Genomic DNA, 15,458 nt, shown 5'->3' with positions numbered 1-15,458 from the left:
CTAACAATGCGGCCCAAAGAATGGATGCTGTCGCTCAGTCCGCCACGACACGTAACCATACCAACGCCGCCACTGTGCCCAGTGAATATGGCCGATAATTTCCCCCACACTTTTCTCCCGGAGCGCGTTCGTTTTCTGGTTGCTCCGCACGGCGCAATTCCAGTCGGTGTTCGTTTTTCGGGTCGTCAGAAGCTGATAGAAAAATTTGTTCTAGAAGATATCTGGGAGGTTTCTGGTTATCAGACGCCAAAACAAGACAATGCGCGCTCGCCGCCATCTTTGTGAGGACTCAACGGATCGCAATGCGGGTGCTTGGGGACTTCACCTTCGGTTGCCATTACGCCGGGCGTTATCTTTAAAGACTGTTCCGCCATGCGAGATGGTGCGATTACGAGTGGCGGCGAACATACCACCGCATGTCTCAAGACAGAACGCAAACTGAGCAGCGCGAGTGTGCTACGTAGTATGTGATAGGCGCGAGCAGCTGTCGCTTTCGGGGACGCTTATCACTTTCGCGAGATTTCGCATATCGTGTTGGACCGCGATCCTTACGTGCACTGTGAAGAGTTGAGCTTGTTAAGCCTTTAGCAGGGTGGCAGTTTTCTTCACGGATGGGGCGAGTCGCGCGTGATCTTGCAAACATACGTGATCGTATCCTAAATGCATATGCTCGAAAATATCACTTCCGCTCTTCGGCAAACCTAGCCCCATATTTCCAAGCGGCAATGCAGAAAGAACCGACGCTCATGCGGCGCAAAGTTTCATCTGCTGACATGGCGGTAGCGTTACACTTACGCTGGTTGTCCCAGAGTTCGATGCTGCAATATTCGGGTTGTCTCAGGATTTCAACGCACGTGACCACGACATTTCAGATAAGGACCGTAACTAGGTGGCTGACCTCTGGCTGCCAGCGACATGTCAGGAGTTCGAAAATCGAAGAGTCCCTCCATGTTTTTTGAGAAATAAATGTTTTTGCCCTTGCACCTCAATATGGGCCTGTCAGCCTCAATTTTTACTGGATTCGGGTCGTACGTTTTCCCGGATCGTTTATTTTCCGCGTTTTTTCGGAAACGTATCAAGGTTCTACTGCATCCAATATCGTAATATTCTATCAAATATGCAGAAGCTTACAAATCAATCAAGTACTTGCACCCATGGAAAGACACCAACTGAGGAGAGCATGCATGTTCTGTGGGGCCACTGAATGGAGATCTTGTGCGATAAGTTGCAAACACAGCTGGGTTGTGAGAAGTGAAAAAATGCAAACACGTAACTGCTAATCTGTAAACTAATTTTGTGGTGTGACATACCCTTCACGGCGGTCAATGAGCAAGGCCTGAGGGAAGTGGCCCAAGAGCGTCCATGCCTTTGTCATCAGGGAACCCTCGCACGTACAAGAGGCGGTCAGACTTAAACGTTGAACTGCTCCGGGGTCTGCTGGGCTCTACCTGCACTGGCTGCCCCTTGAGCTGCATGCTGCGCAGGAGCTCCAGCTGTGCAGTAGCTACCTCTGGGCTCTCAAAGTCCAGGAATGCACTGCGCCTGTAGGACCATTGAAAAAAAAATCCAGAAATGAAAGCACGAGACCACTCTATACCAGGGTGTCCACCGACTTGACAGCTTCAAATCCCCCCCCCCTTGTTTTCAAGGATAGGTATCCATCTCCTTTGGGAGGACAGCCAAATATTAGAATGCATAAATAAAATTCCAGCAGCTCCCCCATATTGTGATGCAAAGCAGTCAGCGATTAGCAGCTTATGCCTGTATTTTTATTTTTTTTTTCGAACCTAGCGTTACGAGGTGGATCAATGTCTTTGTGCAGTCTAGTTGCACTCATATCGTGGGCTTACCAGGCACTGTCGACTACACTGGCGTGAAGCTCAGAGACTGACAGTGTAAACGCTCACGTTACAGCAGACGTCAGATTTATCGAAATGAAGTGCATGCTACAGTGCAATGATTTGCGTATCAAAAGTAGCAGTCATCGGTGTATTCCGGAGGGGTTGACCAACGCCTGACTATAGCTTGCGGAGTTATAGGTGTACACATGTAATGTTTATTATTATTACATCATTATAAAAGCAGATAGCCAACACTGCAACCACAATTTATGTTGTCCCTACCTGACCAGAAGTGAGACAGCTGAAATGAATTTGCAGCTGTTTTTGGAGCAGCAAAACTGATTTTGGAGCAGAAGAACGTTGATTTGGAGCAGTTAGTGGCATATGTCATCTTAGGAGCTTGAAATAAATTGTAGCAACTTGGAGAGACAAGTACATATTTTAATCGGCTTAGAATACACATAACACTGAAACAACCTTTGCAGAGTTTGGTTAACGGATTATCGCCTTTTACCAACCACGCAATCTATCAAACCCAAGTAACACATGAAACAATTGAAAACTGTTCTGGAAGCTAGGTTCACTTCATAAACATAAAAAAAAAAAAAAAGAAAATCACACTTCTCAAAAATAAAACAAATTGTCATTGCACAGAATCGTAGGTACATAACGCCTTTGCTTGAGATGACTTGGCAGATTACTGCTTTGGCTTTTAGTAGGTCTGCTTATTTAATTTTTTAAGCTTCCCCAGACCTTCCTGTAAGCTAGTACTTCCCTTTGTCAGGAGAACATCACCCATGCAGTTGGCGTGGCATCAAGTGTACCGCACGCTTTTAACAGCCTACAACAAAAGCGTGCTGTACAGCCATTCGCTGCCACCTAATGCGGGACCACCTTCATGAGTGCGGCACAGGCACCAAGAAACCTCACCACCGACGCTATTTAGTCAAATGCACGCGTATGGTACTGCAAGCGTAGCGCCGGTGTAAGCATACTTCATCCTTTTATTAGAGGACGGCGAAAACGCGCTTTGCATCAGTCTGCTTCAGCCTTCTCGTTCAAAACTGCTAGAGAATTGCGGAGGCGCGTCACAGCTTTGACGCAATAAGGTACTTGCCTCACCCATGCATGTTATGGGACAAAGCAGTACGAACACTCCCATGGCAAACGCCAGCATAGGTGACCACACGGAGCAGTGGCGACACAAAAACCGCAGTGACTGGAGGAACACGCTACACACAGCAAAGAACCTGAGAGTCAACCCTGCTACGTATGGCACTCGACAATTTTTGCTAAGCGACAACAGCTCCAGAGCACACAGAATAGCGAATAGAAGCAGCACGCTCGGGGCAAGGGAGCGCATTTTTGGGGGGTCACGCATATTTAGAACAATCCAGAGGAGATTAAGGTGCGTAGAAGAAACACACTTGGGCACGTCTGTGTTCTGCGCAAGTCTCATTTTCCTGATCCCTGGCGCTGCTTGGAAAATCATGTCAACTCTGCCTTTTTTCCCCGCTGAAGCTGCCGAGGGGATCAAAATTCTTGCTTTTGGGGTTGTTTTCAAACAATTCGGCGGAATTCTTGCAATTTTTATGCTTTTGGAACATCTTGGCACAGAAAAACGGAATCGTATCAACAATGCACAATATGCACAGCAACCTCACCCTGCATGACGCCTACATAAGGGCTTTTTCTCAAGCAGTTTCAAGCACGAGCACTCTGTGGTAGAATACTTGACTGCCATGCAGAATGTCTGGGTTCAATTCCGGCTCGAACCCTGATTTTGTTCTTTGCGTCCATCGGGACTTTTCACACTCTCTTAATGCTACCACGCTAAGATTTCCAAAGTCTATTCTTGCCGCTCATGGGTTGACTGGCTGTAAATCGCGTGTGGCGCATACCCGCTGTCCCAGAACTGGAATGTGAAGTTGCTGTTAATCATTGTCACCATTCACTCATGTCCTCTGATGTTAATTTTGGAATACACCAAGGTAAGGTGATGATTATGAGAACGAACGCCGAGACATAGGCAGCTAGATATAGATAGAAACTGTCAAACTTCCTTTGATTCGCTAAGAAAGCTTCGCATTTAAGAAGCCCCCCGAGAGACATCTCTGCTGTGGCCTCAACACACCTACTAACTACCCCCGGCTAGTGACCCTCGTTACCCGACAGACTACACAAAGGCAAATAACCTACGAGTATGTACAGTAAAAGCTCGTTAATTCGACTCTCGTTAATTAAGAAAATCGGTTCATTCGGACACGTCATCTGGTCCCTGTAAATACAGTCGATCCCGGATATATCGAACTCGGATATATCGAATTATTGGCTATATCAAACAGTTGAGAAATCCCCTTGAATTTCCCATGCAAAGTATGGGGTTGGTGTGCACGTATATCAAACTCCCGCACAGCGAAACATCCGCTATATCGAACGCTTCTCCGCGCCGAAGCCCAGAAAGTGCATTTTTCCTAACAACTATTGATCATTTTTCGGCCGCGTTCTTATAAGTTCCAATCCCTCGTCGCGCGCAGGTGACGAAATTGCGTTGCTCTAGTTCGTTGCGCAGCGCTTGTCAGTTCACCGGTATATTTGACGCGCGGTTCGCAGGTTTTAATGCATGGGCTAGTGTTTTTCAAAGAGGCATATTGCCGAGGGCACCAAAATGAGAATTCGAAGTGACTTCGCAGCCTTGTTGTAATGTTTGCATTCCCTTCCTTGTCTCTTCGCGCACGATAGCATGCGGGCCTGCAAAGCATGGCCTTCGATATCTGCAACCTCGTGACGTATTTTTAGTGTTTTCGATTTTAAAACGCCCATCTCAGAGGCTACGCTTTTTTTTTCGCATTTCTCGCCAAAGTAGCGGCTGCCCTCTGCAAAGCCACAAGTGCCATCGGTATCGCCAACATGTCGACGGTGCAGCAATGCATGCAGCAATGTTTCTTCGTGCAGCGGTGCAGCCTTTATTCTATGCTGCAGCGTTGTCTCTTGCAGAATGTGTACTGTGTGTACGTCGCGCTTTGTTCTTGATAAATCGTCATTCGGGAGTCGAACTAAACATTGTCCCGCTCGTAGCGATAAAAATGATGACCGGTGCTTGAAACGACGTCAAGTAAAGCACCGATGTGCACTGTTTCCTTACGGGCCTTGGTGCCAGGTGACGATTTCGGGCGCGTCATGACCGCCGACTACGGCGTACGGTGCGTCAGTGAATTTTGCGACTTAGCGTATCCGGGCGCCGTATTGGACGGGAGCACAGCGAGTGACTTCATCGGTGCAGATAATGACGTAGCTGTTTCACACTGCATCGATGCCGAGATCATAGCTGACGTTGCCGGTGCTGCGGAAATGGACCCGTGCGGTTTGAAGATGCCAGCCGCCGCTGCCACCGCTAAACCCTTTACCGCGCTACAGAGCTCGCATCAGCGTTCAGCGTCGATCACCGCTGTTGTGGCGGAAGGTGCTGAATTTACTTATTTGGAAAGCTTATATAATATTGACGATGACTTGATGAATTCACGGAGCGCAAGAAGCAAGACAAGTTGACGGACTTTTTTCATGCGAAATAAAGTGCGCGAACTTGCAAAAGAAGTTCTCGCCTTGTTCTTTAGCATATGTGAGCGAATCGCCATGTTCGCGCTTTTCACGATTTCAGAAAACTGTGTCGAGGCCTGCAGTGCTTTAATTAAAGCCTTAAATACGCATATTTCGAATTATCGATATATCGAACTATTTCGCGATCCCCTTCGAGTTCGATATATCCGGGAACGATTGTATACGCATCACACTATGAGACTGGGCGCTCGTTATTTCGGACAGATTTGACCGCAAATCGGATAATTCGGCGACTTTCGGGCCGCTGGCGAGGCTCGAAAACGAAAAAAGAACAATTCGGAACAAAAGTGAAGCTCAAACGCAGCATCGCCATGGACGTCAATTGTCGACTTGGCTTGACTTGAGACTGGTTGAACGCCGTTTTATCGAGGAACGATTCAGTACGGCTCCTTTAGCTTGATTGTTGCTGGTGCTTTAGTGCTGACTTTTCGTGTGAACGCACTCTCCGCCGATGGCAATGCCGGTGAAGCGGCCCAAGTACGAGGCCAAGGACTTCACCACCAAAGTAGAAATTTTGCGTGCCCTGAAAATGGGCTGTGCCGACAAGAAGTCGCTCCTGTGCAATGACGTCGGCAAACAATACGACGCGAGTCTCCTGAGCGCAGTTAGCATTCTTGCGTATGTGTGGCAGAACACGTCTGCGCACGCCATTGCCAACTGTTTCAGGCACAGTGGCTTTGTTGTACCCGACTCCAGCGATGCCGAAGTGTCACCGGACGACGGTGCCGACGATGGGCAGGATTTCGGAAGTGTTATGCCTGATGCAGTGACACTAGAGGATTATATCGGCATTGATGATGGCGTTGCCACTGCCGGCTGTCTGATGCGCAAATCGTCAAGGGAGTGATGCATGGCAACGAATCCGAGAACGAAGAGCCTGAAGAGGAACAGCCACACCATGAGCCACCCCCCCCCCCCCCCAACTGTGAAGGAAGTCGCGGAGGCCCTCGTCGTCCTTGAATTTTGTTTTGGCACTGCAGACAGCATGCGAGCTGCTGAGCACCTTGAAAGGGTCAGAAAAATTGCGTCCGCGTGAATTTCTGCTCGAAAACAGACACGCATCCGCGATTACTTTGTAAAGTAAAGGTATGTTGAAAAAACTCTTGCATTTATTGTGTTTATTTCGACCATTCGATAATTCGGACATTCGGTTAATTCGGACATTTTTCCAGTCCCTAGAAATCCGAACGAGCTTTTACTGTACTTGCGCTAGAGGTTGCGGACATCACACACATACACATACGAAACAAATATGTGCAGCCACACCTTGAGCAAGGCTTTAGCCATAACCACACCCCGAAGGATACCTACACACAAGATGTCTGCTGATGTGGAAAAGAAAGTATTACGGGTTTAGAGATTCCCATGCCTTGGCACCAGCCCTATGGCCGCGCGTTAAGACCTGCGGATCGTGCATCAAATATACTGGTGCACTGACAAGCGCTGCACAACGAACTAAATCAACGCAATGGAAGAACACCGCCTTTTTGACACCTGCGCCCGACAAGGGATCGGAACTTGTTAGAATGCGGCCGAAAAATGATCAATATTTGTTTGGAAAAACGCACTTTCTGGGCTTCGGCGCGGCGCAGCGTTCGATATAGCGGATGTTTCGCTGTGAGGGAGTTCGATATACATGCGCAGCAGCCCCATACTTTTGCATGCGAAATTCAAGAAAATTTTAACTGTTTGATATAGCCAATAATTCTATATATCCGAGTTCGATATATCTGGAATCGACTTACAGTGTACTTTATTGCTCTGTTTATCAGCTGGCAACAAAAAGTTACACTTTGAAATTTTTTACATTCCACAATATTTGTTGCTTTACAACTTGTATTTTTTTTTTTTGAAAGACCATTTCATTACGCATAATTTGGTATGCTGCAATGTATGCTGGAGTACTTTTCAAACTGGTCAAACTTTCTTCCAGAGACATATGAAAAATAACCATTTCTCGTGGTAACGAAAGAGTTATCTACGCGTACTCGCAGCCACTGAAGCGGGATTTGTGCACGTGAGGCTAGGCGCATGCTACGGGGTTCCGACCTCGAGAGATTACTTTCATTTTCAAAATATGAGAACAATCAGTTTGGTGCAATTTTGGTGCAGAATAGTGAAAATGTAGCAGGGTGTATCAGGATTGGTCTTCTGGAGCAGTTTGGCAGAGCTATCACATCACCGGATTTAACGATGCTAATTGTAAAGTTCAGCAAACTAAAAAAGACCACGTATAATTCGTTTTAGTACTGCAAGTGTAAGTTCTAAAATTCAGCAATGTAATGGCAAGACAGCAAGAAATGCATGGAAGATAAAGACGTGCCAAGTGCTTCAGCTAGTACAGGGTGCTAACGTGGAAAAGGACATGCAGAACTAAACACTGAAGACTGACAAGAAAAGCATTTCCCAAGAACTCACCAGTTGCCATGTACAACTGACAAGAGAAAGTACATCATCAATTGCACTTAACTTACCATGCACTTATCAAAGAAAAGTTAACAAATTAAAGTCACTGTCAATGCTGAATTCATTTTATACTTCATGCTTTCCTGATTGATGTCCTATTACACTGAATTAAAGCAGCAACAGATGCCAGAAAACTGCACGACTGTAGTGGACCACTCAACATGGAGGAAAGAAACAATAGGAGAACCCTAAACGACTTTTGAAACCGGAAGAGCAGCCATCTTGGTGGGGCATTTTCCTCTGCTTCTCTAATCAGCTCATCCACAGCAGATGGGCAAGAGCTTCGAATTTTCATAGCAACAATATGCTGATAGTAAGTGCTGCTGACACACGTCAGAAAGGGCCCTACGAAACTTCTGCAAATTTTGATAAAGCAGATGCACCCCCGAATATCTCCCTGTCCCTTTCAAGAAGGCAGAAAACACCCATGCTGTGATCACATGAGAGTGCACAATGTTGCCCAGTGACACCCACACTCGCAGACAATTTGCAAGCTTGCACATCACGCCACAAACACAGCTTGTGTCATCAAAAGAACATGCGGCCTGAAAATCCTGGGAAAAAAGCTATCCCATTTTTCTGGAAGCCCCAAGGAGTGGCAGTGCCTCTAGCACAGCTGCTGTGGAAATGCCAAGCAATCCCAGTAATCATTTGAAAAAAAAAAAAAAAAAGACACTTTCACTCCACTTTAGTGTTTGGCTGGGGCCGCTCTCTCGTAACCTTTCCTTCCTCCATGTCAATGAAGAACAAGGGGTCTTTTCTCCTTCGAAGTTAAGGAAGCAGGCATGCTGCCCACAAAAATTTTCCTTGTTTTACGCAACAAGGCAAGATACTGTACTGTACTACAGACCTATTTTGCTGAGCACTTGAAGAAAGAAGTAGAAGCGTACCTGTTTACAAAGCGGACACTGCGGATGGCATCTGACAAGGCACGAACTTCATCCTTGGTCACTTGGCTTGACATGTTCCCAATGTACAATGAACGCTTGCACATGTCATCTGCTGCAGAGGAGGCAGAGGAGGAGGAAGCTGATGAGACTCATCTGTACACAAAACAGTGTTGACAAGCCATAATGAAAAATCTCTCACCCCACACGTAACGATGAGACTCGGGATGCTTTCTGGAAAAGGAAAGAAAGCATGTGAATATGTTATATAAAGGACAGCAAAATAATATGGAGACAAGAGCAATTACCTATGTGGTATAGCCAATATTTGCAACTAAATCTAAAAATCAGAGTGCTAAAACCCAAATTCAATTTATAGTACTGAATGGTCAGTTCAGCACTATACAGCACTATAAGGGCTCTATAACACTATAAGCTTAAATAGTAAAAATAACCACAATCAACGACAGACACATTTTTTCATGCTCTTCATGAAAGGCACTCACTCCGTGCTGCTACAATAGAAGTACGAAGGCTAGCACAGTGCTGCTTGTATTATTCTGCACCTGTACAGCAGCATGCAAACATAGTCAACTGCAAAATACAAGGAGGGTGTCCAAGCAAGACATACCATCAACATCAACACGTGGCCTTGTGTCTGAACGGTCCCTAGGCGTTCGTCGCTGGTAGGGTCGAGTCCCACCCCGTGATGGAGTTCCTCCTTCCCGATCAGTGCCCTCAGGCTCACTCTGGCTGTGGCTCTCCCCTCTTTTCTGGGTTTGCGTCGCTTAGGACGGCCACCAAGGCTGCCTTCACTCACACGCCCATTAGCACGGTTCGATGCTCGTCTCCTGACCTCTTGAACTTCTCCAGCTCCTTCAGCAGCACCTGTTAGGCATTACACAGACTATGCTGAGGCACTGCACAGCAGGTATCCTCAGAGCATCACAAAAAACTGCACTTATCCAATGCTTACCCCAATCTCATTCACAAGTTCTCAGACTGCTAGGAGAATGTACTGACAAAAGTCTGTACTTGCTAAACAATATCCTCATTTCGTTTAGCTGAGGGTCTGCCTGAACACCGTTCGCTGTTCACTGATGTGCAGCAATCTTTCAAGCAGTTGTACCACTCCTTTATTTGAGAGGCGCTCGTGGCATTGTCACCGAAAGCCCGTTGAATTTTTCCAATGGTTTCCACTTTGGTATCTCCAAGCTTCTGGCAAAATTTGATGCAATATCATTGCTCATGTTCCGTTATTTTACAACTTACTAGAATCCGACATGTGCTCACTACACATCCTTACTCGCAGGGCGACTGCCAGCAACCGTCTTTCTGGGGCCTATAAACTTATTTTTAATCTCAGTTGAAATGAAAACGTACTTGGGCTTTCTTCATTAACAGCAAAATAAATAAGAATTGCTTAAGATGACATGGCACCAGCCCATTAACAATCAATTTGTACAAGACAATGCAAATATATCGCAACTGTGCATCCATCGAAGTTTCACATTTCATTTGCACCTTGACATTCAATGCATTAGAAGAAAAATATAAGAACTGCATGAAGTCTGATCCTCTGAGCTAAGAGAATTACCTACCATGGGCCACTACCCATCAGTAATAAATCTTCTAAAGCCAGAAAGCCAGGTTCCAAAGCCATAAAGTTTTGAAATTCTTTATTATGATATAATAAAAGTGATGCACCTCAAACTTCTACTACACATGCAGACAAGGCTGATAAAAATGTTAAATTTGAACAAAGATTTACAGAAAGTTCATAAAATCTGTAAATGTCTATGTGCAAATCATTTTTCTTGAAAATACAAACAAGATGAAGGTTCAAACAGGTGAAGACACAAGCACATAGAAAAAGAAACTAACAGGATAATGCTACACTTTTTGCAACAAAAGTTCCCCTCTGTACCCCTTGCAATCAGGTTTTGGTGCTCATGCATGCACTCCCAGGTGCACTGCCCTGTTTGGCCAATGTAAAACGAACCACAAGAGATCTGATAAATTACAGAAGTGTGGATGCAGCTCAGACTTTGTGCATGCTTAGATAGTGGGAAGAGAGCACAGAAGACTAGCAAGAGATGCATGGCTTTATATAACAGAAATTCAGGAGTACAATTATGTACCAGTGAACTTCCAGTCCATTTCACCAACAAGGAACAGATATTCTAAAGCATCTGTACAGATCCCATGCTAAACACATGCCAAAATAAGGATTGGGGTGTGATGGCAATGTTTTTGTTTTGTTTTTACTGACGTGTGGCAGGTATCTACATAATAGAACTTTAGTTACACTACCCCCCCCCCTCCCCCAGAATAGAATATCATAGAACTTCAGTCAGAAGTCCAGTGATGTGTTTTTTTTTCTTTTCTATGCACCCGCTTCAGCTTCACACTGTAATCATGACCCACAAAACAAGACCAGCAGACAACCCTAATAACAAACATGTCTGCAAATAGGCAAATTTGTGAACAATGTAGCAATTTCTATGTATAACACAACTTGAGTGAAAATGTCCTGAAATACCCAATGCTCAATTAGAATCATATTACAAAAATTAAAACAAATGTGTACAGTACTTACAATGCAGTAAACTAATGCTAAATTTTATGCAATAAATGTGTGAGAAATTTTCCCTGAAAAATGTTTCAGGTGCCAAATAGCAAAATGAAGTGGCTATAAATCAGGGTTCTCAAGTCAACCAGCGCAAGCTATAACAAAAATTGCGTCTAAATAGCACTTGCATTCGTAACAAGAGCACAGGTTCTACACAGGAACTGCAAAGTAGAGCACTGCACGGGCCGGATTTTACGGCCCTGGCCCGGCCCGCTTTATGAAGCCCGAGCCCAGCCCGGGCCCGTGGTTCCAAGCGCGGGCCCAGCCCGGCGTACATGACTGAACCCAGCCCGAGCCCAGCCCCATCGTTCCAAGCCCGGGCCCGGGCGTTCATTACTAAACTAATCCAGGGCGCGCTTGTTCATGACCAGGCCCGACCCGGGTTCGCTAGAGGATATTAGTTGTTGATGATGATTATTAACCCCTTCAGGGTTTTCGCCGTACATGTACGGCAGGAGCTTCCTGGTACCAAAGGGTTTTCGTCGTACATGTACGCATAGCGTTTTTTTAAAATGCGCGCAGTGTTCGATCATTTCTCTTGCTTGGCCTGTGCTTCCACACTTCGGGAATACGTGGAATTTTTTTCATGCGCCGATGTCTCTCCGTTGTATCTTTTTTTTTTCGCTTCCCAAAACGGCGCGCCGCCTATCGCTTGCCCATCCGAGCACGTTCGCGGTGCAGCTGGTTTAAAGTGCGCGCCTTTTTAGATGATTTCTCTTGCTTGTCATGTGCTGCCACGCTTCGGGAATACGTGGAATTTTTTTTCATGCGCCGATGTCTCTCCGTTGTTGCTTTTTTTATGCTTCGCAAAATGGCGCGCCGCGTGCCGGCTATCGCTTGCGCAACCGAGAGCGCCAGCGGCGCGGTTTGGTTTCAAACGCGCGCCTTCTCCCATTTCTCTTGCTTGGAATGTGCTGCCACGCTTCGGGAATACGTGTAACTTTTTTTAATGCGCCAATGTCTCTCAGTCTTTTTTCTTTTTCTTTCTAAAGAGGCGCGGCGGTTTGTAGTCTCTCATCAGAACGCGCGCACGCGGTCCGGCTCGTTTCGGTTTCGTCCTTCGGGTGATTTTCGCTTATTGCGCCCGCAATGCTGATGGCTGTTTGGTTTCTAATCTCTCAAAGGGTGACCGCTTGTTACTCTCTCATTTATTGCACCCCGGCGCGCGATTACATCTGTTTCCGTGCGGCGCTAAATTACACAAACGACGCCGCCATGATTGCGTTTCCTGTTTTGGGTTCTCGGAAAAACTAACTACGTCTTGTTGGCGATAAGACAAAGTATTACTGTAGCTTTTTCACTCGTTTTGCTTTCCGGACGGGGGGCGCAGAACTATAGTTTTCTTCCGTGCTCTCACTGACGCAGTTCGCTCACGCTAGTGGAATCGTCGTCGTGCGCTGCTGCCGGTTCGATCATCGCGATTCTCCGATGCGACTATTCCCCATTGCGATCATAATCTGATTCATGGATTTCAGTTCGTCAGACGAGGATTTTTTGACGAGTTCAGACTCCGATGACGACAAGGAGCGACATCTGAAACGCGTGCCGCGGGAGCCATGCTTCAAAGACTATCACACGCTGAAAAGTTTTTAGTGTTAGAGCACGAGCGTTTTTAACCGGAAACGTACTCTGGTGCGCTTATTTTGTATGTTTGTGAGCTATGGTTAATACAATGCATAATTTTTATTCATAAAAAACTGTGAAGCTTTTTTTTTGAGGATTCTGCTTGATTTTACTACGAATAAACCATATGTATTAACAACAAAACTGATTTTTTTTGTCACTTTACGGTCACGAAAAAAAATTTAGACAATTTTTTTCCTAAATAGAATCGTCTGAAGAATTTATTTCAGCAATAAAAAAATTACACATTTTTGGACTGGATTTCGCGAAAAAATTCGACCCTCAAAGGGTTAATGATGCCGTGCACCTTGTAGCGGGCGATCGGACGGAAAATCCGGTGTGTACAGCATCGAAATGTTGCTTTGCCCACAGTGGTAGCTCAGTGGTTAAGCTGTTTCGCTGTTAAGTCCTAGGACGCGGGTGCGATTCCCGCGGCCACGGCGGCCGCAATTTGGTGCGGGCGAAATGCAAGAACACCCGTGTATATACTTATCTTTAGGTGCACGTTAGAGAACTCGAGGTGGTCGAAATTGATCCGGTGCCACTACGGCTGCCTCGTAATCATATCGTGGTTTTGGCACATAGTACCAAGGAATATAAATGAAATGTATCGTATATGTCAACCTCGAATAAAAGACCGGCCCGGCACGAGTCCGGCCCGGCCCGAAGCCTCAAGCCCGGGCCCGGCCCTTTCAAGCTTGAGCCCAGCCCGGGCCCACCGGAAAACGCTTCGGACGGCCCGGCCCGGGCTTTCGGGCCGGCCCGGGCTTGTGCAGTGCTCTACTGCAAAGGTCCTTCATTTCCAGAACATATTACTAGAACAGTGATGGAAGCGACATTTTGCTTTTTGGAGCAGATTCCGGAGCAGAAAAAATGCTCATTTGGAGCAGCTATTGGTGTTTCGGAGCAGATGGCAAAATATTCTAAACCACTCCTGGAGTATAAAGCACCATTAATGCGTTCCATAAATATAAATATTTGGTATTAAACATTGCACATACATAATCACTGCAAATTGCAAGGAACAAATAATTACGCAGATGGATGGTCACTGAATACTAAGTAAGATTAGCTATATATAGTTAAAATAGCAGCGTTTGCGGCATAAGTGATATAAAAGCGATAAATTTGAGCACAAAATTATAAGAGTAACCACATTCACATATAACTGCCGCCAAAGCAGCAGTTTACAATCGGTACAAGATCAAAGCAATCTATTATTTTCAGATTTCACCAAAATAGCCTGCATTGAAATTAAAAATAAAGCGGGATGAGCTATACAATTCGAATGCCAGTTTTGTGGCATAAATGAGCCTTATCTGATAAAGCGATAAATGCAAACAGCCACATATTACAGTTGTCACAGCAGCAGTTAGTAATCGGTATGATATCGAACTAATCTGACACACTTGTCAGGTACAAACATAAAGCTAAATCAGATATATAATGCCAGAGTACTTGTGGCATTGTCAATATGATAGTATGCAGCTAGTATACAACCAGCACACTGTCATACTAGGATGATAGTATACAGCTTGTTTTTGGTTTCGTTTAGGCTCGCTGGATGGTCACGTGGTTAAAGTTCATTGTTTTCAGTTTCCCAGCCCCATTTCGGAGCAGGTTCGGAGCAGTTCCTAACAAAAATTACAGTTTGGAGCAGCATGGAGCAGCATTTCTCTTTTGGAGCAGTTTGGACCAGCACTTCCATCACTGCTAGAAGTCACTCTGAAAATCACAAGGCTAACAGTGAAATTTCGCTCCTACTGTCTGCATCTTTAAAAGATTTTTTCGCTGGGTTCAGAATATCTTGAGGGCATATGCAATGTGCACTGCTGTGGCTTGAGAAGGAAAATATTTTCATATTTTTATATAAAATATTTGAAATATTTTCATATAAGAAATATTTGCATATTTCTACGGCTTGCTCAGGATTTAATAAAAGTAATAATGAACAGTCATTTACAAGTTTAGACTGCCTTCAAGGCTAGTAAAATAATAATAAGCAAACTACTCTGTTAACTAGACTTTGCTGCTGTCTTTTAGAATGCTGCAACTTTCCAAAGCAACGCCGGCCATTGTATGTCCAATCCGAAGCCCAGTACGAACATGGTGCCTGTCATGTTGAAGCTGTTGCAATGCTGATGTGAGGAAGTACAACTTCTGACATGAGCACTGTTGAATGTCGTGACATTAAGGCAAATGACATTAAGTTTGTCCATGTGGCATCACATGAACAGCATTATGAAGTTGACACCATTTTTTTTGTGATCGTGTGAAATACTGCAACGCATTTGTTCTACATGTTGGTGACATTGCTGCAGCCAGGCCTCTGACCGTATGGTTAAAAAAAAAACCAAGCTGTGATAGCACATGACCATAATCTTATTCCTT

At 45.3% G+C, this 15,458-nt stretch overlaps 1 pseudogene; it reads right to left on the bottom strand.

Annotated features, from left to right (window-relative positions):
- LOC119377895 (uncharacterized) overlaps positions 1-11,750 on the bottom strand; it is a 30,021-nt pseudogene extending 18,271 nt beyond the window's left edge.
- Between the last annotated feature and the right edge of the window lie 3,708 nt (positions 11,751-15,458).

Source organism: Rhipicephalus sanguineus, unplaced genomic scaffold (assembly GCF_013339695.2).
Source record: "Rhipicephalus sanguineus isolate Rsan-2018 unplaced genomic scaffold, BIME_Rsan_1.4 Seq609, whole genome shotgun sequence".
Classification (NCBI taxonomy): Eukaryota; Metazoa; Arthropoda; class Arachnida; order Ixodida; family Ixodidae; genus Rhipicephalus; species Rhipicephalus sanguineus.
Note: the sequence above shows the minus strand (reverse complement) of the source record. Positions and strands in the feature narration are given on the sequence as shown.